The sequence below is a fragment of the Arvicanthis niloticus genome, chromosome 2 (assembly GCF_011762505.2).
Source record: "Arvicanthis niloticus isolate mArvNil1 chromosome 2, mArvNil1.pat.X, whole genome shotgun sequence".
Lineage (NCBI taxonomy): Eukaryota > Metazoa > Chordata > Mammalia > Rodentia > Muridae > Arvicanthis > Arvicanthis niloticus.
Genome location: NC_047659.1, coordinates 23264401 through 23285175, shown reverse-complemented (window position 1 = coordinate 23285175; position 20775 = coordinate 23264401).

The window sequence follows — 20775 nt, the reverse complement described above, 5'->3', positions numbered from 1 at the left end:
GATTCTGAATATCCAGCTCGAATCCCTACAAATGGAAGCACAAGTGCTCATGTGCTCACACACCTGGGAAAAATGAACACCACATACCACACATATGTACATATGGAAAGAAGATATGCATACCCCATAACAAAGGAAGGGTGAATTGAGATGAGTACTAATATTCATCTCTTTCTGCTTCCTGATTAAGACAGTAGGACCATTTCACATTCTCTGAGCCATACTTTTCTGCCAGGATGGACTCATCCTCTCTGAAATTTTAAGTCAAAATAACACCATACTTTTTAAATTGCTTTTGTAGGATGTTTTGTTGTAGGAATGAAAAAATGTGGTAGGTCAGGGCATACTTACAAATACATTCTATGACACCATCATCACCATGATATCAAAACCTAGAAAGACCTAATAAGACATATAACATTATAGGATGATACCTTTGATGGGTCATGGATGCAAAAATTCTGAAGAAAACTCTGGCTTATTTAATTCCAAAACACATTAAAATATTATTCAAAAGACTATCTATCATGAACACTTAGATGCATCCAAATGACAGAAGGATGTCTCAACACACACTACTAAAAAAGTATGATACAGAATAAAGGACAAAAACTATATCGTAAAATGGCTGATGTCTGTGACTATCTCAATTGATTAATAAAATTTATTTGATAAAATTTTATACCTCTTAGGGGAAAGCTCTGAAACATTAGGAATTGAGGAATATTCATCAACATAATAAAGGTCCCATATACGAAGGCAACAATTAACATCATTCTGAATGGGAAAGATGAAGGTTTTCCATCTAAAATATGTAGCAAGACAAAATTTTCCAGTATCAGCATTTGAATTATTTAACATAGGGCTAGAAGTCCTAGCTGATAAGCAAGATAAAGAAATGACAACAAAATTAGAAAAGAAAAGTCAAATTTCCTATGTCTATAAATTATATGTTCCCTGCAGACTCTACATACTCCATTAATACAGTTGCAACTACCAAAGGAATCCGCAAAAGTTGTAACATACAAAGTTTCAAATTGCTGTATGAAAGTCACTAGCATTATGACATACCATTATCAAAGTGTCTGAAATAAGACTCAAAAAACCAATCCTACCCTTAAAATACAAAATATCAGATATATGAGAATGAATCTACCCCAAAGTTTAAATATCTCAAACAGGAAAAGATACAAGTAAACATTAGTAAAACAAATTGAAGATGATTAAAAAAAAAAACATTTATGGATTGGAAGAATTCATGTTGTAAAAATAAATATGAATAATATGTCAAATTTTCAATGAAATCCTTGTCAAAACACCAAGATGATCCAATATTAAGATACTACATAAAACAACCCTAAAATATGTATTGGACTGTACATATTTGAATAAACATAGACATACACCTGAACAAAACAAAAGTATACAAAGTAACAACAACAATTAGACAATTAAGAATATTTTTATGAAGTTGTAATAATAAAAACAGAATGGCATTATTTTACAAACAAACATAGAATAAGAGAGCAGAATATGAAGAACAATATGAAGCCACATGTCTACAGCTAGTAAACCTGCTAAGAACACAAAATGTAGAAAGGCAAATCTGTCCAATAAGTGATGCTGGGATATGTGTCTATCTGCATGAGGAATGAAGGTACCACTTTCACCAGTAACAACAGTCAGCTCCATATATATTTGAAGATTAAATGGAAGACCTAAAAGTATGAAACAGGTAGAAGAAAACATAAAACAATGGGCAACAATTGTTTTTACAGTACCTCAAAACACAAGAAACCAAAGCAAAATTTACAGAATAGGACTATATAAAGCTAAAAATCCCCTTTATAGCAAGGGAAACAATAACCTACAAAATGGAAGATAGTATTTCCAAATCACACAACTGGGAAGATTGAGCATCCAGAATATATCAAGAATACAAAAATCTACATAGGAAATAAACCATGATTTAAAAATTCTTACTGAACATAAATAGATATTTCTCTTTCACCATTAAAACATTTTATTTATTTATTTTATTATTGAAAATAGATATGTTTTCATGCACTATATTCTTGTTTTCTCTCTTCGAATTTCTCCCAGATTCTCCTTATTACCCATCCATCCAAATCCATACACTTTCTTTTTCTCTCTTATTAGAATACACATAGGCATTTATAATAGTAATAATAATAATAATAATAATAATAATAATAATAATAAACAAAATAAGGAAAAAACACACAGGAAAAATAAAGAGCTGCATAGGAAACATACAGATGCTGAGACACAAACATTTGAACACACAGAAAATCCATAAAAACAAAATGAAAAACCATAATATATAAGCAAAAGATCTCTTTAAAATGAGACTAACACTTTACTTCTATCATTAATCTGGCTTTATATCATATCACCATTTTTTAAAATAAATTTGGAAGGGAGAAAGTGTGAATAATCAGAATCAAAATCATTTTACTAAAGGTTGTGGGTGAGATCCAAGCCATTTCAAAGGGTACAGACTTGTGGCATCCTTTGTGTGAGCTGGTGAAAGAATCAGAATAGAAAAACAAAACAAAACAAAACAAACCAGACTATATCCTAAAAAGACGTAAAGAGCTCTGGAAATCCATGAATGCCAGGAAATAACAACTTAAAGAAGGAGGGGAAGACACAGGATGCACTGAATTTGTGAGCAGCCTCCATGTAGCCCCCACTGGGAAAGGGAGGCAGCTGTGCTTCTTAAAGGTAAGACAGAGGGAAGAGGGGCAGGTTATCCTAGGACAAGCCCACAGCCCTGAGATCCACACAGCCACTTAACAGCTCTAGGGGGACAGTGACTCCTCTACCACTCAGGTCAGCAGCAAGGAAAAACCCTATCTACCAAGCATCTTCTTGCCCCAGGGTGTGACTCAGAGGCCAGCTGACATCTTGAGAGAAAATCCATTGTTAAAAAGGCCAGCTAGCCTTGGAACATAAGAAGGCTAGAGGAGACAGTCAGAATTAGAAAACACTAGATTTTACCTAAAGAAACAGAGGAAGAACTTCAGAGCCCGACAAAGAACATAAAAGAAGAGGAAATAGCAGAAAACATGTCAGGATACCAGAGATGTAAGCCAAACAAAACTTCAGTTGGCAATTTCCTGGCAGAGAAAGAGGAAAAGGAAGCCACTCTGAAAGGTAACCACGTGGAAACTGCACTATTCCACCTCCAGTACCATCCACACACTTCATGGCCTTAAGTCCAACTGTGTTTTCATGAACATGATGGATAGGCCCATGGCAGAGAGAAATCTTGCTTTGTCATACTGTCTGCCAAAGAGTAACAGCCAGATTAAAAAGGGAGCCTATTGCTAAAACTAAGCTATGTGGGTGCTGGAGATCAGGGCACACACACAGAATCCTCAGATCAGCTGTCTCTCAGGTTAGGGAAGAAACCAAAGTGGTAGTTGTGGAAGGCGAAAAATAGGCCACTAACAACTTAAAAACTGTGTAAGGGCCAGGCAGTGGTTGCACACGCCTTTAATCCCAGCACTTGGAAGGCAGAGGCAGGCAGATTTCTGAGTTCGAAGCCAGCCTGGTCTACAGAGTGAGTTCCAGGACAGCCAAGGCTACACAGAGAAACCCTGTCTTGAAAAACCAAAATAAATAAATAAACAAACAAACAAAAAACAAAACCCAAAACAAACAAACAAACAAACAAACAAAAACTGTATAGGGGCAGGAGGCTAGCAGACTACAAGGTACAAAAGAAGAAATAATCCCACTGCCTTTCTTAGTCAAGGTTTCTTTTGCTGTAATAAAACACCATGACCAAAAGCAACTTGTGGAGGAAAGAGTTTATTTGGTTTCCAGGCAGCAGTCCATTATCAGGAATGCAGGGCAGGAACTGATAACTGACTGTGCCCCCCTGCTTTCTTAGCCTATTTGTTTATGAAACCCAGCACCACCTGTCTGGGGATTTCACCACCCACAATGCATTGGGACCTCTCACATCAATCAGTAATTAAGAAAGATCACACAGGTTTGCCTTCACGTTGGCTTTTCTTTTTTCTTAATTGTGGTTTCCTCTTCTCAGATAACACTAGCTTGTGTCAAGTTGACAAAAAAGTAAACTAAGCCAGAAAAAATGACCCCTTGTCAACTCAACACACAAACATGTCACTATTCAGTCACAACACTACCTTTTCATGTGTCCCCAAGATGGTATGTTAATATTAATATCATTATATAGGACAATCCAACATTTTCAAATTCCATAGTCTTTACAAATTCAAACACCTTAAACTTTCAGTCTTTTTAAAATATCCAAAGGCTCTTTCAATGGGCAAAACCTGACTAAAATTTCAGACTCTTTTAAAAAGAAAATAATAATTTAAAATATAGTTAAATATGTTCTTATCTCAAGAGGGAAATCTTAGGCACAACCACACTCAAATCCAAACAAAACCAAACTTGCGCAGTAGAAATGCTTCCATGCTTGACTTCCAGGATCCACTCAGGATCGCCTGTACTCCAAGGGGACTTGTTAGCAGTACTTCTCCAGCTCTCCTGTCTGAGGTACACACAGCTTGTCTCCAGATCAGGTTTATGCCACAGCTTGGCAGACTACTTATGGGACTGGCATCTCCAAAATGTTGGGTCTCCACTGCAACTAATCTTCACCCATAGCTTCTCCTAGGTCTTTTTTAGGGATACTAATGTCTTGCCAGACCTAAATTTCTCTCTACAACTCCTGTCCTGGAGACTGTGGCTGCACTTTCACCAACAGACTATTCTGACCTCTCACAGTACCATGCTTCAGCTGTTTTTTGTGATTCCTTCATGCTTTCAAAAACCAGTACTACCTGGGTGGATCTTAAACGCTACCAAATTTAGCAGCCAGTATGAGACGAAGCTTTGTTTCCACTCTGGACCACAGCTTCTGTGTGCTGACCCTGAGGAAATACTCCAAGATTTATGATCTTCAGTGATGCTGGCCTCCACATAATTACAGCTCATTCTTCAGCCCCAGCTGACCCATATCAACTGTTCTAGTAAAGAAAATGTTTCACTTCAGTGGTTCTGATCTCTTGTTAATCACAGTCAGCACTTCAGCTCCGACTTTTGCCAGAACCACAACTTTTTAAATTCAAAGTATCAACTGTCCACAACACAGTCTTTCCTTCTGTCTGAAATGTCATAATCCAGGCCTTTATTGTAGCTATTTCTCCTAGCATTCTTCACAAGTTCCTCCAAAACAGCCCAGGGACTACTGAGTACTTAACGGTTTTCCCAGCCCAAAGTTCAAATCAGCACCAGACAAGAGCCTAGAGGCAGGAACTGAAGCAAAGGCCACGCAGGGATACCGCAACTTTCTTGTGCCTCATGGCTTGATAAACTTGCTTTCTTATACAACCCAGGACCACCTGCCCCTTAATGGCTTCAACTACAACGGACTGCACACTTCTGAGACCTCTGTACGCTTCTGCACACTTGCACCCTCTCTTACCTGTGATTGACAATTTGGCACAGATTTGTCTGCAGTCCAGTCTTATGGAGGCAATTTCTCAGTGTGGTTCTCTCCTCTCAAATAACGCTGGCTTGTATCAACTTGACAAAAAAAACAAGCCAACAAAACCAAACTACTAGGACATCTACCCTCAGTGATCAGAACCTGGATCCAGATTTCATCAACTGAGAATAACCCTAGAGTTGGATAAAGCTTAGTACTAGAGCCTGGGGGACAATGAATTCCCCGGAGAATAGGTGACACCCACAGCTGTCTTCCTTCAGAAAGGGAATTCATACTCAAGAATTTTTGAAAACCTGAAGACTGATCTGTGTGGTCACCAATGTCAGCACTAGGGTTGTTTCCCATACAACAACCCCTCTGCCAATGAAAACATTAGCCACCTTAGGAATTGCAATCTTAGAAGTCTCAGGAGGGTGAGAGAATCTGTCGGGTTCACAAGACGAAAAGATTTGTGTGGCAATCTGAAGCCTTTATAAGCATTCGGTGTTTAAAGAAGGGGAATCGGCACAATTAAGGCTGTTGGGGAAAACATCAGACACTTGTCCGATACAGAGTCAGCAATAGCTTAAACTGAAGGAACCACAGCAGCCCACAAGTTCCCTCACGCATGCGTATAACTGACGGCCTCTAATATTATAGGACTCAAAACGAAGCTTTTTCAACACTCATCTTTTAAAACCTTTGATGTAACCTTCCAGATTTTCCACACTTGATTAAATGTATTTCTTAATTTTAAAAATAATTTTGTCATTGTCCTTCATTTATTTTTGTTTATGTTTTTTTTTTTAATTTTAGAGCAATATTTATTGCTTTTGTTATTTTGGAGGGTATTTTGACTTCCCTTCCTCCACTAAACCTTGCAGCATTTTGATATTAACATAATTAATTTTTCTTTTAAAACGTTTTTTTAAATTTGCATTACCCTTCTTACATTTATGTATCTACTTTTGAACTTTATAGCATTGATTTTTTTCCATTCTTTCTTTTGTGGCTAATCCCATACTCTTTGCTTCCCCTGCCTTCCACACATGTATAACATTCTTCTTTCCCTTTTCTTACTAGATCCACAGTCACTCTAAGTAATTTTTAACTTCTTAGTGCATTCCTAAATATCTGTGCCATTTTCATATTGATAATGATGTTTGTGGGGTGTGATTGATCATAAGCACATTTATAGATCTTCTGTGGTTTTATGTGAATACTGAAGCTTTAGTTTGTTTTCTCCTTGCTAAGTCATGCTAGGGACTGAGTATTAAAAGTAGTCTTCTCAGTAAGATGTCTCCTGCAAAAACTGTAAATATATATATATATATATATATATATATATATATATGTCTAAGACAACAGTTGAGGAGCGCATACACAGAGGCACAAGAGACATGACAAAACAAGCCACAATTCCTAAGTTACTTAATTCAATGACATTAAAACATGGAAACTGCCAGATTTCAAAAGTTTTCAGCAAAAATCTTCAGGGACCACGAAAAAAAAAAGACTCAAACAAAGCAGATGAATTTAACACGAGACTGGACAGGACAAAATTTATATTGTTACAGTCATAACCTCACTAAATCCTCCCCATGGTAAATGTACAAAACCTTGTAAAGGAAAACAGTTACTGAAGTGGTGTGTTGGTTTTTTTGTTTGTTTGTTTGTTTGTTTGTTTGTTTGTTTTTTGGTCAATGTGATATAATCCTAGACATGTCAAGGAGAAAAGAGTGTTAATTCAGACAATGCTTTCATAAGATTGGGGCCTGTAGACAAGACTATGGGGATTTTTTTTTTTTTTAAAAAGTAATAGTGATTGATGTGTGAAGACTCATCCCTTTGTAAGTGGTGACACTACTGGACAAATAGTCCCAGGTTATATAGGAAAGCAGGCTGAGAAAGTCAGGAGGATCTAGATAAGCTGTGTTCCTCTATAGCCTCAGCTTCTGTCTTGAGTTTCTGACATGATTTCCCTGAAGGATGAACTATAATCTGTAAGATAAAATAAAACAGTTCTTCCCCAAGGTGTTGATCAAAACAACAGAAAGAAAACTAGGACATAGATTTAATATTGGACCAGCTACTAATGAGTTATTACTATACTTGTAAATTAACATAATTCTAAACCCTTATTAATGAAGTTTCTATCTATTGTTTAGTAGTGACTAACAAAGAAACTTGTAATTGACCTAGGTTCACAAAGTAAAAGACTAAAGATGATTTCTTGATCACATTCCCTTCATCCAATTCTTCAAATGCTTCTGTTGTTTTTAAAGAATGTAGCTACTAAATATATCGACCACTCTTCAGTATACGGATCCATACTCAAGAGTATTAAGGGAAACAAAAATTAGACTCAAAGTTTTATTTTGTAAAAGTCACAATGTTATGTGACTGAGAGCATGGGGTAGAACTGGGAGGAGTTGGGGTGGAGTAAATATGATCAGATTAGATCATATAAAAGTATCAATCAATTATTTTTAATTAGAAACAAATATTTGGTTTGTGCTATATCATAGAATTTCATCCAAAAGACACAGAATTGAGCTTTTTTCTTAGTAGCCAGAGAAACTATCCCTAAAATAGTACATATTCTAGCTCAGATATCAAAATAAAACAAAATAATCTTTGGTATCTCATCAAATTTTATATAGTAAAAGTAGAAATCAATAGCAGAAAATAAGCAAAAATATTGAGATTTAAAAATATGTTCTTGAAGGCTCCACCCAACGGCTGACTCAGACAGATACCTACACCCACAGCCAAACAGTGTCTGGAGTTGGGGACTCTTATGGATGAATAGGAGGAAAGATTGCAGGCCCCAAAGGGGATAGGAACTCCACAGGAAGACCAACAGAGTCAAGTAACCTGGAGCCTTGGGGCTCTCAGAGTCTGAACCACCAACCAGAGTACATATGCAGACTGTATCTAGGCATCTCTTCACATATGTTCCAGATGTTCAACTTGGTCTTTATGTGGGTCTCAAACAACTGGAATGGGTGCTAATCCCAAAACCTATTGCCTCTACCTAACCAAATACCATATTCTTGATCACTGGGGCCATGGTTACAGTGATTTCATTGAGTAGATTCACACCATAAGATTCTTAAATGGGGAATGAATGTCTTAAATTCTTTCAACTGAGTATAAGTAAGAGACAGTTGATTTTGTATAATATTCAGACTTATGTCAACTAGACTGTATTCAATTGTATAATTCTAACACTACCTTGGAATCTACACCCTTATTTCTCTCTCCCAGCAGATATTATATTTCTCTCTTCAAAAATCCTAAATAAAAGCCTCAAGAGTACTTATCAGAGCTTTCCTGCCATAGCCTGGGAACTTCAAGAATGACGTCAGAGAGTCCTTTCACTTACCCCACTACAGCATGTGTTTGAGAACGTTCAGTGATGAGATTTATTAGTATTCTTACATGACAGTACACTCAGTAAAGGCCTTCACAGTTCTGTTTTATCCTGAGCTTAGATCTGACTCCTCTTTGCACTTTATCATTTGGTTCTAATTCTTACTGCAAACTCATGCAAATAATTTCTATGACAAACTCTACATAGTACAATTTTATGCCTTTCCAGGGACCCTAACCTAACATAACATTGAAATTCATACCCAACTTCCAGCTTTTGTGATATTCCACTGTTGTTTAGATTTGGCATTTTTGTGGTACCTGTCTGTTATGTTTTATTTTTGATGATTCCAGAAAGTCAAAAAGGTTAAAATGCAACCAGAATTAAGTGAAGAGTTCTTTCTCTGCGGTCAGTCTTTACCTGTTGCTTTGAATATTAAGAACAGCAGAAGTAAACAATCTCAGCAGATGAACAAAGCTGTTTTGAATTGCCATATATGCTTCCCTTCTTTATTGGACTGTGTTGTTTTACCCTAATACAAATAAACAAGCAATTGAGTCCCATAGAGAACACACTCTTTATAATCTTGGAGGCCACTAAAATTTTATTTATTACTGCAAATGGTTGGATTCCTGCTTGTGTGCCATGGGAACTGAATTTCTGTTCCAGTGTTTTGGCACATCCTCAGTATACTTACCTCTGTAGGAGTGGTGTGTATCCACAATTATGTTATTTGAAAAGAATCTTTGTACTGGAAAATCCCATTGAGATGTAGCATCGTGTTTCCAAGGGTGCCTTGGGACAAGAAAGAATGGGGCAGTAATATACAACCACTTGGTTACATCATTCATACCAGAGAAATTATCATCCTACTGCTGACGGGAACATTTGTACTTCTCCATTATCAAAGATTTTGCAGAACTGCTCAGCCCCCTCTATTCATTTCATTCCAGCTGTTCTAACACAAGGAAAGAAACAGATTGTTTCATTCTCTGAACATACATTAAAAAAGGACAATGCCATCATTTGGGGGGCCTTTGAAGGGATTTTTGCTCAATTTGAACTGTGCGTGGAGCAAGCTCACTGCCTTGTAACAAAAGCATGAAACTCTGTGGTGACAAGCAAGTCAAAGGCTGAAGAATTTGTTAAAAGGAAGAAGCCCTAAATGTTCAGCATAAACAAGAGGCATGAGAAAGGAAGCAGGGGAAAGGTAAAGGGGACCGTGAGAAGGAATGCTTGCTGGCCAGGGCTGAAGCCTTTCACAATCCTCTGGGAAAATGTACTTGAAGCTTCCAGGACTCTTTCCTGATTTTGTCCTGCATCAAAGAACCACAGGCTTGCTGTCACTGGAGCGTACATTCACTGACTCTGTGTAGACAGACTAGGGACTTTTTTATGCCAAAATACTAAATTTATTCTGCAATAATATCCCCATGTTTCTTGTTATATTTATTATACAGGAGCATACGCCTTGATTTCTTGTGAGGAATCTTTCGTTTTCCCCCCACTTCTTCCCTGCCTTGTCCTACATTTTGAGTGCACAGATATCTGTCCCTTCTTATGATACTTGCCTTTCGGTGCTGTTATTCTTGACTCACAAATACATCAACACACGTTGCCACTTCCTTTTTCTACAGCAATGGAAGAAAATGAAAATTAATCACAGAAGCTGTACAATACATAACTGAACACGCTTCAATCTGAGCTACAGGAAATCACTTCCAACAAGGCAGAATTGAAAAGTGAGATGAAGTATGTTTTCACAATCTAGACCAAGAATGTCAAAACTTACTGATCTAGATATCTCTATAAATAGTGCCTTGATATGACTTTGGGGAAGAACATATTTTTATCCTTGCTCTGGTGGCTATAATAAAATTGATTCTCAGTGCTGTATTATGCAGAAGACATTATTTTATCAGTAGGTTGGGCTTGCCTTTTATTCCTCAAATGAATGCAAATTCAGTACTTAAGAGCTTATAGAGGTCACAATTTTCAGACAGATAAAAATAATGTTCTGCTTTATTGTAGACTAAAGAAAGAAATATAGTCAGTGAAACAGAAAGAAATATAGTCCTTCCTGTTTCTATTGCCACCCATCCATAGTGTCTGCACTAGTGTTAGGTGAAGATTTGGTTTTGTTTTCCAAAGGCTGAGGCTTTGGTGAAAGTTTGTATTTTTATTCTAGATTCCTTTCGTCTTCTGGGCAGCCTGTTAGATCATATCTGGTCTCAGCTTCCTGACAATCCTAATGGTTCTGGCAACTTCATTGTAATTTAACTCTCCTAAAAATAATCCTAGTTGTCTAGTTATTAATAGATTATTTAGTGAGAGAATTTCCCTCTGAAATTAGAAATGAAGATATATTTATCTAGAATGTTCTCTCCTCTATGAGATTATGTTGATTCCTGGCATGGATATATATTCATAAAAATATTACAATATTTTTTAAAGTAAAGTAAATGAGCAGAAGGTATGTAGATAGCTGTAATTTGGAAATTGAATTTAATCTAATCAAAATTAAGTTAATGACAATGAGGTAAATAACAACAAACAAATATACAAGCAAATAGATGACTAAAAACAAAGAAGTCAGAGTCCCATAGTTCCTTCACAAGTGTATCATATCCCTAATAACCTCAATGGTCACAAGTCCTCAGAATATTCCAATATCACTATATTCAGGAGCATGTATATAACACATGGACCTCAGAAGTGCATGTGTCAACAATGCAGATAAGCTCTTGAAATGCTTGCATGTATTTGTGTTTCATGGTCTAAAACATAGTATTTTTATGTTTTATCATCCCATAGGTTCTTTCTGCACCATAAAGAACCACCAGGTTCACTCTGTTCAGCCTAGGCTTCTCAGCATTTTCTTAGTTCAAACTGAGCAACTAGGCCTTAGAGAAATGGTTCTTGAGGTAAAGTCCTCTGCCACCAAGCCCTATGACAGACTGGTTTACACAGGTCTCACACTGTAGAAAGAGAGAATCAATTCTCTTAGCCTATCTGACTTCCACTGTGTGCTTTGGAACATGCACACCTACATGCACACACAATAAGTACTTGGGAGACTCTTTTTTTAATAACATTAAATTGGAACTAAAATTGCACCTATTGTTTTCTCATAGATATTTATCTATGCCCAAGTTGCACACACAAATAAAAATAATACACACACACACACACACACACACACACACACACACACACATAATCTTAAAAACTAACCCTGAGTTTCTCTAATTGCTTGAGTCATTTCTGCCTCTTATATCTGGCATCCACTCAATTTTAGCTCACTGAGCGGCTCCTTAAAATCCCATCATGAGTGGGGGAGGGGATCACAAAGCCCCACCTTGATGTGAAGATATATTGGCAATGGATGACTGCCTAGAAGGAATAGTGAGGGTTTTTTTTTTTTTTTTTTTTCTAGAGGTATAGCTGCTGTTAGGCTGTCCACGCTCCAGTAGACTGCCACACACACATACACATGCTGGAAACAGTAAACAGACTTAGTAATTGGATCATGAAATGAGAACACAGAGATGGATGGGAGGAGGAGGATGTGCCCTGGGAGAAGTTTTGCAAATAGTAGGTGCATATAATTAAAACCCACTGTATACAGTTATGAACTTTTCAAACAGTAAAAGATAGAGGTATGTGTATATTTATTTTAAGCTATTCCTTTGAACCTGTATGAACTTCTCAAAGCCCTTTCTCCTTAACCTTTTACCTTCCCAAAGCAGCCACAAACTGTTGACTTTGCTTTGTTTTGTAGAGAAGCATGGGCTTATGAGTCATGAAGAAGCGATAGTGTGTGCAGCCAAGTTAAGTTTAAATTGCTCTTTGAACATTCCTCTCTTCATGCCGTGGTGACCACGATATCCCTAGATCCTTCTTGGGTCATGACAGAAGCTGGAGAAGACCTTGGAGTGGATTTTATTGGAAGAGGGAAAAAAATGAGGCACACATTGTTAATTGGTAGGGTCCATAAGATTAAAGTATGCGTAGCCACCAAAAGCTGCAAAGGTAATGTTCACCTTCATCACAAAGAATCAGGGTGCTAATGAGCTGAAGTATCTAGGATTCCTCTTTTTAAATGGCCACAGTGTGTTTTCACTTTAGTCTCAAGAGTGTTTGCCACAATTACTGAGCAAAGAGAAAAATGTATTGTTGCGAAAAATAGTGGAAATCCTGTTGGCTGGCTTTAAATTTTATTGCATGAGTTTCAAAACTGCATGTCTATTTTAAAAATCTAGGGGAAAAAAAACCCACATAATTATATGATGTGAAGGTGCAGCTTTGTTTTCCAAATTCCTATCTACTCCCCTCTACCTCCCTATAATTCTCTTCATATTCCCCCCAGACAGTATCCTCTCAACTCTACTGCAGTTGCTCTACCGCCTAAAAACAATTTTCTCTCCCTTAGCACCTAGCACCTCCCTTCAGTAAGTCTCATATGGAACCAAAGGTGATCCACTCCATCTATGCTAGGATTCGGGATGACTCGTTCTTCTGTAGGTCTTGTGCAGGTAAGCACCTGACTAACATGTTAGAAGAGCCATTGCTTCTCATTCTTCCTCATGGAATCCTCACCGAAAGTGATACCAGTAGCTAGAAACTTACAGTGAGGCCTTTTGGCTTTATTTTTATATTTACACTTGATTTGTGTTCAATAGGCGCCAATCTTGACTTATGAAATATTTCAAATATAATTGAGAAATCTCAAAATGAACTTCTTTCTATGTTTAATCTGGTTGAGATAGATTTTAAGCTTAATAGTTATGTGACTTACAACCCTTTCTCCTTTCCTAGTTCTTGTTTAAACACTGTGGAGAGCCGAGAGCAAGGAAAAGGATAATGATTTTGTTCCTACAAGCTGCTCACGCTTGCTTCTATGTGATAATCAGTGCTTGTAAATTGGAATGGACTTACTGTTAAAGAGTGCTTCACACTCCACCTACAGTGTGAGTCAGGGCTGCCTGGAGTGTTTCTACTGACCTATTGCTAAACTTTACCCTAGAGTTCTCACTGGTCTAAGTAGAGAATCTATCAAATTCTGGGTGGGCCTGTTACACGATGCTGAGGAATCACACGAATAGCAACTACTCAATGAAGCATACTATTCATTCTCTCCAACCATGTAAAAGATGCGCGAGCTAGAGGGAGAGAGGAAGGATTAAGTTTTGAGTGATTTCTCATGACAAATCATCGATGCTGTATCTCTAATTACTAAAGGCGAGCAATAATAAAATTAGATGAGTTATAGAATAAAGAATATTTAAATTATTTTTGCTACTCCTCTATGACAAAACAGAAAGAGGTAGAGATGTCAAAATAATGATATGGGGATAGATAGATAGATAGATAGATAGATAGATAGATAGATACTACTTAATTTATAAATTATGTTCAGAGAGCTATATTTCTTTTGGACAAAAGTCTTTCAATATTTTGTATTCAAATAATAACTTCTGACTGATGTAATGACTAGAGGAACTTACATTAACACTCATGCTCAGTTATTACACTGTCTTCCATTCCAGCTCCTCTCTTACCTTTGATGTTTCTATTAAAGGAACCGCAGAACTACCTAAAATACAAGGCAGAATATCACGTAGCTACACAAGAGAGAGCTGGAGAAGAACTGGGGTCTCTGTATTCTGGGCTTGCATTTTCACTAATTAATGTGAGCCAGCCTCAATATGGCAGCAACATTATTACCTTTTCTTTATTCACATCTATCACATAGTAATAAAATCTGATCAATTGTCTCCAGGAAAGTCTGTGAATAGCATATTACTTAGTGAAAATGCACCAAATATCTTATAATCTTTTCATCCATGCCTCCCTTCATAAAATAAAAAAATATGTGAAATAGTAGTCTGGGCCCTCAGTGTTGTCTTAAACCAGCTATTGACTCCAGTATTCTGTAGTTAGATTGAGTTAAATGGAAGTGAATATAACTGGAGAGGGGCGGGCTCTAGAGATAGGCAAAAGAATATACGCTTGAGCAAGTAACGGTTACTGATATCATTAGAGGATTCTATAAAATTTACATTATATTACATAGATTCAAAAACTATATAAGAATATTAACTTGATCTGGAGCGATCTGGTAAGAGAAAACATAGCTTAGGCATTTCTAGAGAGTGCTAGAGTTTTAAAGTCTAAGCAGGATATGTTGCGACTTCTATTACTTTACTTCAGCTCTTTCTGAATTGAGTAAGAAGATGTCCTGTTGATATTTAAGCTACTTACTGCAAGTATAAGGAATATGAAATTACCTAGCCAGAAATATGATATGCTTATTGGAGCCTACAGAGTGAAGTGAAAATTCTCCATGTGACCCTATAATTCTGAAATCAGAACACAATTCCATTGCGAGGAGTGGAACAACAGTTCACAGCTGTTTCCCCAAAGGGGGAGAAACTGATTCAACCTTTGTCCTATTGACTTCCTCTCTTTTGTCCCTTCAGATGCTTTCCAAAATGTTTTGAAATGTCTTTCCTGAAATTTTTCATCTTTGTTAATATTCTTGTTTGAATCTACTTAACATGATGTGCATTTTATACAACCCCTAAAGGTATCAGTAACCCTTATTTGCTCAGGCATCTACTTTTTGCCTATCTCTAGAGCCCACTCCTCTCCAGTTATATTCATTTCCATTTAACTCAAACAAACTAGAGAATATTGGAGTCAATAGTTGGTTTAAGACAACACTAAGGGCCCAGACCATTATTTCACAGATCAGAGGGGGGGAAATCAGAGAACTACCTAAAACCCCATGCAAAACTTATAACAAAGTTTGCAACTGGACTATGGCATCCATAAGTCTTGTGGCCGGAGTCTCATTGCTATACCACAGGACAATATCTGGAGTTTTTGTCTTTTCCTAGAGAATCAGAGCATTCAGAAAAATAAATGGAGAATATGTTTAGATGAGACCAGATACTTTGCACTGGAATCCTGATCCATTTATGTCATGGAGGCTTGAACCGTGTAACTTTACCAATTGGAAATGAAAAGCAAAAGTACCTCTGCTGGAATATTGTTGCTATGACAACATATGGCCATACCTGCCCAGAATGAAGAGAAAGTATTTGTGTTCTTGCTGTCACCTGTTTCTCATGCTCCTTCTGTAAGTTATGGTTTTTCTATCACCCACTATACCTATAGCTTCATGTCACTCTCCTTGCTAACTCTTTCACAGTTTCTTACTGCAGGTTCTTTCTACCTTTTAGTCTTGTCTCACAAACATCTCTCAGAGCATCTATACTGAGCATGACTTGTTTACAAGGAAATGCTGACTTCATCTCTCTGCATGTCCTACTCTTGTTGAGATTGCTTCCAACCATACATTTTGTCCATTTTTTTAAAGACATAGACATTCATCAGGTGTTTGGAAAACTGGAAATGAATCATTCCTAACCTAGACAAGAATTACTCTATATGGACATGTTTTTTCAGTTCTTTAATCCCAGCAAGGAAGGAGGCAAAATGTTGTGAGTTCAGGGATGACAGTTTGGTCTCTGTATGACTTTCAGGCTTGACATGGGTATATAGTGAGATCCTGTCTCAACAACAACAACAACAACAAAAAAAAAAAAAACTAAAAACAAAACACAACTGTAGAAAAAAAAAAAAAAACCCAAATGAACAAATAAAAATCTAACAGTACTGTAAATATTAAGATTTGAAGTTTTGTTCAATTCTTGTTGGGCATTATGCTTTGAGCTTAGGCTTTCAGAAAGTTTATGTATATACCTGTTGCTTCATCAATCTTAGAAGCTCCCTTGATTTGCACTTTGACCATCCACCAGTGGTGAAATACCAGGTTTGAAAGGAAAAAGCTAGGATGAAGGATAGTCTTAAGACAGCCAAAGTATCATTCATTTGAAATTTTCTCCATTATTTTGTAACTCTGTGAAGTCGCCAACAGCATTGCAAGATTTGGCTTGTGGACACCTGGAAAATGTGAGACTTGAGTGTTTCATGTGGACACTCTGACTTCATTTCCCCTGAGAGAGGAGGAAGGGGCTGAACCACATGTGTTAAAATTGTCCCTCAAGGGCAACGCAGAGTGTGCTACAGGGAGCTTCCTGGTGGCATTGTACTTTCTTAGACATTTACTTCCTATCTTTTCATCCAAAATGAGTTTACTTAGCTGTTCATTTATTGAAACAAAGTACTGTTCAGGGTCAGCTTTAGCCCCAGGTAGAGAAGACAGATGTTTATGGGATGTGTGTTTTTTTTAAAAAAAAAATGTTCACAAGCCTCCTACAGAAAATACTTGCCTTAACATCCTTACTGAAATTCCCATATTAGTCATTTTCTTGGAATGGAGCAATGAGAAGCAAACGAAAAAAAAAAAACTCTGATAAAATATACAAGCTATCTAAAGGTTACAGCATAGAAAGCCTCTTCACTTACTGTTCAAATTAGGACTTTAAGACCCTTGGAAGCACTAAAGAGAAGAATTTTGATGAGAAACAGAACTAAAACAAGGCATGGAGCATGTGAAAGTTTGGAATGGAACAGAAACCAAACATATAAAGGAATGTCAATCATGTTCTTAAAATGAAAGTTCAGGAAAGCCCTCATTTTATATACCTGCATATCCATCAAAACATTCTTTTGTCTTTTTATTCATCCATCTATACATCCATCTACTTACTTAAGAATTGTTTGTTGAGTATCTTACTCTACAGCCCTGGTTGCCTTAGAACTCACTTTGTAGATCAGGCTGTGACGCGCCACCCTACACACAGCTTGTATCCATAGTCTTAAAAAGCTTCCAAAAGAGAGATATCTGGCTTAGCAGTTAAGAGTTCCTGCTGCTCTTCCATGGGAATAGAGTTTAGTTCCCAGCACCCAAGTCAGTCAGCTCACAACCATCTGTAATTAATTACAAGAGTTCCCACTACCTCTTCTGACCTCAGGGGCACATGAATTGGTAAGCACACAACCATACACATAATCACACACATATTCATACACATAAACACACACACTTAAAATGAAAAACAATTAGCATATATATATATATATATATATATATATATATATATATATATATATCAATGATGATTAGTACTTGTCTTATCCAAAATTTACAAGCAAAATTAGCTAAGATTGAAATGTGAGCTCAGTTTATGTAACGCAAAAATGCATTTATGATTCTGTTGTAGAACTGTCAAAAGCTGCAGGGGTTATAGGTGACCTGTAAGAAAACCCAAATAATCTTCTTTATGCAAATATCTAGCTGGCTCAGAAATAACAACTCTTCAGATGAAACTAGATTGTCATGGCCATTGCTTCAGTCCTAGGACATTGTGTACTCTGTCACCAGATGAAGGTTAAGTCATGAAGGGTGAACTGCGTCTTTATGGCTGAAAATAGCTAGCAGGATCAGCACACACTTCCTATAAAACTGAAATACCATGCTTTATTCAATCACTATGTGCAACTGCAATCACTTGAAAATGTATGTTAAAATCAATATAGCTAGGAAGCACAAGGATTCAGACATTTTCATTGTGAGTAGAGATGGCTGTTCGGCCTCACAGGGATTCATGTAGCAGAAAAAAGATAAGAGACTCTGAGAGGCCAGTGAAGACTCCATAGAAGATGGATTTTGTCAGGGGCACTACAGAAAACTATAGCCTCTAGTTTGGTACATTTATAGGCCACAGTCATGACTGAATGACCAGGAGGGAGCCAAGGACCACAAAATAGCCAGGGTAGGGCCAGAGGCAGTTGGGGAGAGCTAGGAAAAGGGCCAAGCCGATAATGAAAGGGGGAATTAAGGTACATATTAAGCTCTCTGAAGGGAAAAAAATAAGCAAAATTTCCAAGACATTTCTAAGAAAAATTTGACATATTAACATTTTTTGCTAAAGTAGCAAAAAAAAAAAAAAAAGGCTAATGTACTGGTTTCTCTAAGCACATTTTATTTCTTTTTTCCTTGAAGCCTTGAGGTAGCAAGGCCTCACTTAGCAGTAGTAAGGTCCTAAAACTTAGGTTATACATAAGCCAATTACTCTGAGTTCTGAACCAGTAGGTTATTTTTCTGGCGTCAGGAACCAGCTTATTTAGATCCAGATTCTGGGGATTGATCCCGCTTCCCTGAGAGAGCTGGGATTCCAGTGGGCCGACAAGCTGTCTTATTTCATGAAGCGAAGCTGCCACTGGAACCCAGGGCACTTGATTGAAATTTCAGACATGTGATTTTGTCAGAGTTCGGATGCCTTTCTTTTGAAATGCCTTGCCTTAATAACCACTTTAACCCATTGCCAATCTTTGCGGCAAGCAAGTCTCCTATGATTGAGAAAATTAATGAACAGGCACCAGCTAAAAGCAATTAAACCCAGGCACCCCTGATTTCAGTGTTAGGCAAAAGCCCTGCTTTGAATTTCTCTTGACAATGCAGAAGTCCTGCCATCTCTGAACTGTTGAATTACTGAGATGAATCACAACAGCATACAGGAAGGGACAGGGTCACAGCAGCTGTTCTAGGCAGGCCGGACTAGGGACAAGCTGCCCAAGCTTGGGGCAGCCCATATGCTCCTTTCCCAAAGGCAGAAAATGCTAGGTAGCTGACAGCCACATAAAAGTGCTGGGTTTTCGAAGGGCCAAGGGTGTTTGCTTGTTTTAAGTAAAGCTAAAATCTGCTCTGGTGTCTACCACGACATCATAGTTCCCATGCCCCAGTGCATTCCTCTTTCCGGATCCCAAGCGTTTGGTTTTTTTTTCTCGTGCCTCCCTACGTGCACTCCAGGATGTGGACAAAATGAAATCCAAGTGACCTATGTGGGAGAGGATTTTTTTTTTTTTTAAAGAAACAAACAGAAAATTAAATGAAAAAAAAAAAATCCTGTTCTCACTTTTTTCTTTTGGAGGGGTTATGTTTATTTTCTCAGAGACACTTTCTGGCAATGATGAGGGAATTCAGTTCTAGTAAACTGTTTTCTTCTTCTTCAAAAAAAAAAGTATTAGTCCTTGCTTAACTTTATTTTCTGGCTCCGTAATCTAGTAAAAAGTTTTGGCAATTGCTTTTCTTTAGGGAAGGTGTCAAGCTTTTGATTTGAGAATACCAAAGGTTTCTGAAAACAGGAAAATGTTTTCCCAGAACATTACCAGGATTTATATTATTACCCAACATGGTAGGAGAAAATCCTTGGAAAAGGTTTTTAGAGACATTAATATTAGATAAATTAGAACTAAATTATGGTGCTTGCTGAGTTATTTAGTAATAAAATTAAACATATTCAATGAGTTAGGAAAAAATAATTCCTAAATGTTTCGGTTGTTCTGATTTACAAACATGATTTTATTTTTTAAAGAAAACAGCAATTATTGGAGGTAAAGTAGGTTTGGCACCCGGGGAAGCCTGAAGTCAGCTTGTGTAATTGACAAAATTTGACTTTTCTTCTTAGTCTTCCTCGATAATAGTGCTCTCATCTCCGCTCATGAGCCACACTTAGCACCAACTGTATACATCGCAGTATTTCTCTCATTGACTCTCATGGTTGTTCATGGTGCCAAGCAGCTGTATTATGACTAGTTCCACGGGTAGGCAATGACAGAGGCTCCACTGGACTTGGAAGTCCCTATACAAAAATATCTAGATATAGTCTTTTAGAAACTAGCAAAGAAAATACCAGGGTGAGGTATTCTGTGATTTACATTCCCCTTTGAACAAATTTTCAAATGAAAGAGAAGTGGTCAGCCAGAGCAATAACATAGTCTACACATGCCATGCTGACCACAGGTAAAATGGGGGACTGTACAATCCACCGATCTAAATAACTGATAATAAGGAAACATGTTAGCTCCAGCCTTTTTGCTGACCACATTCTCTCCTGTCTTCTACCTGCCCCCTGTGCCTCACTGAGGGCTC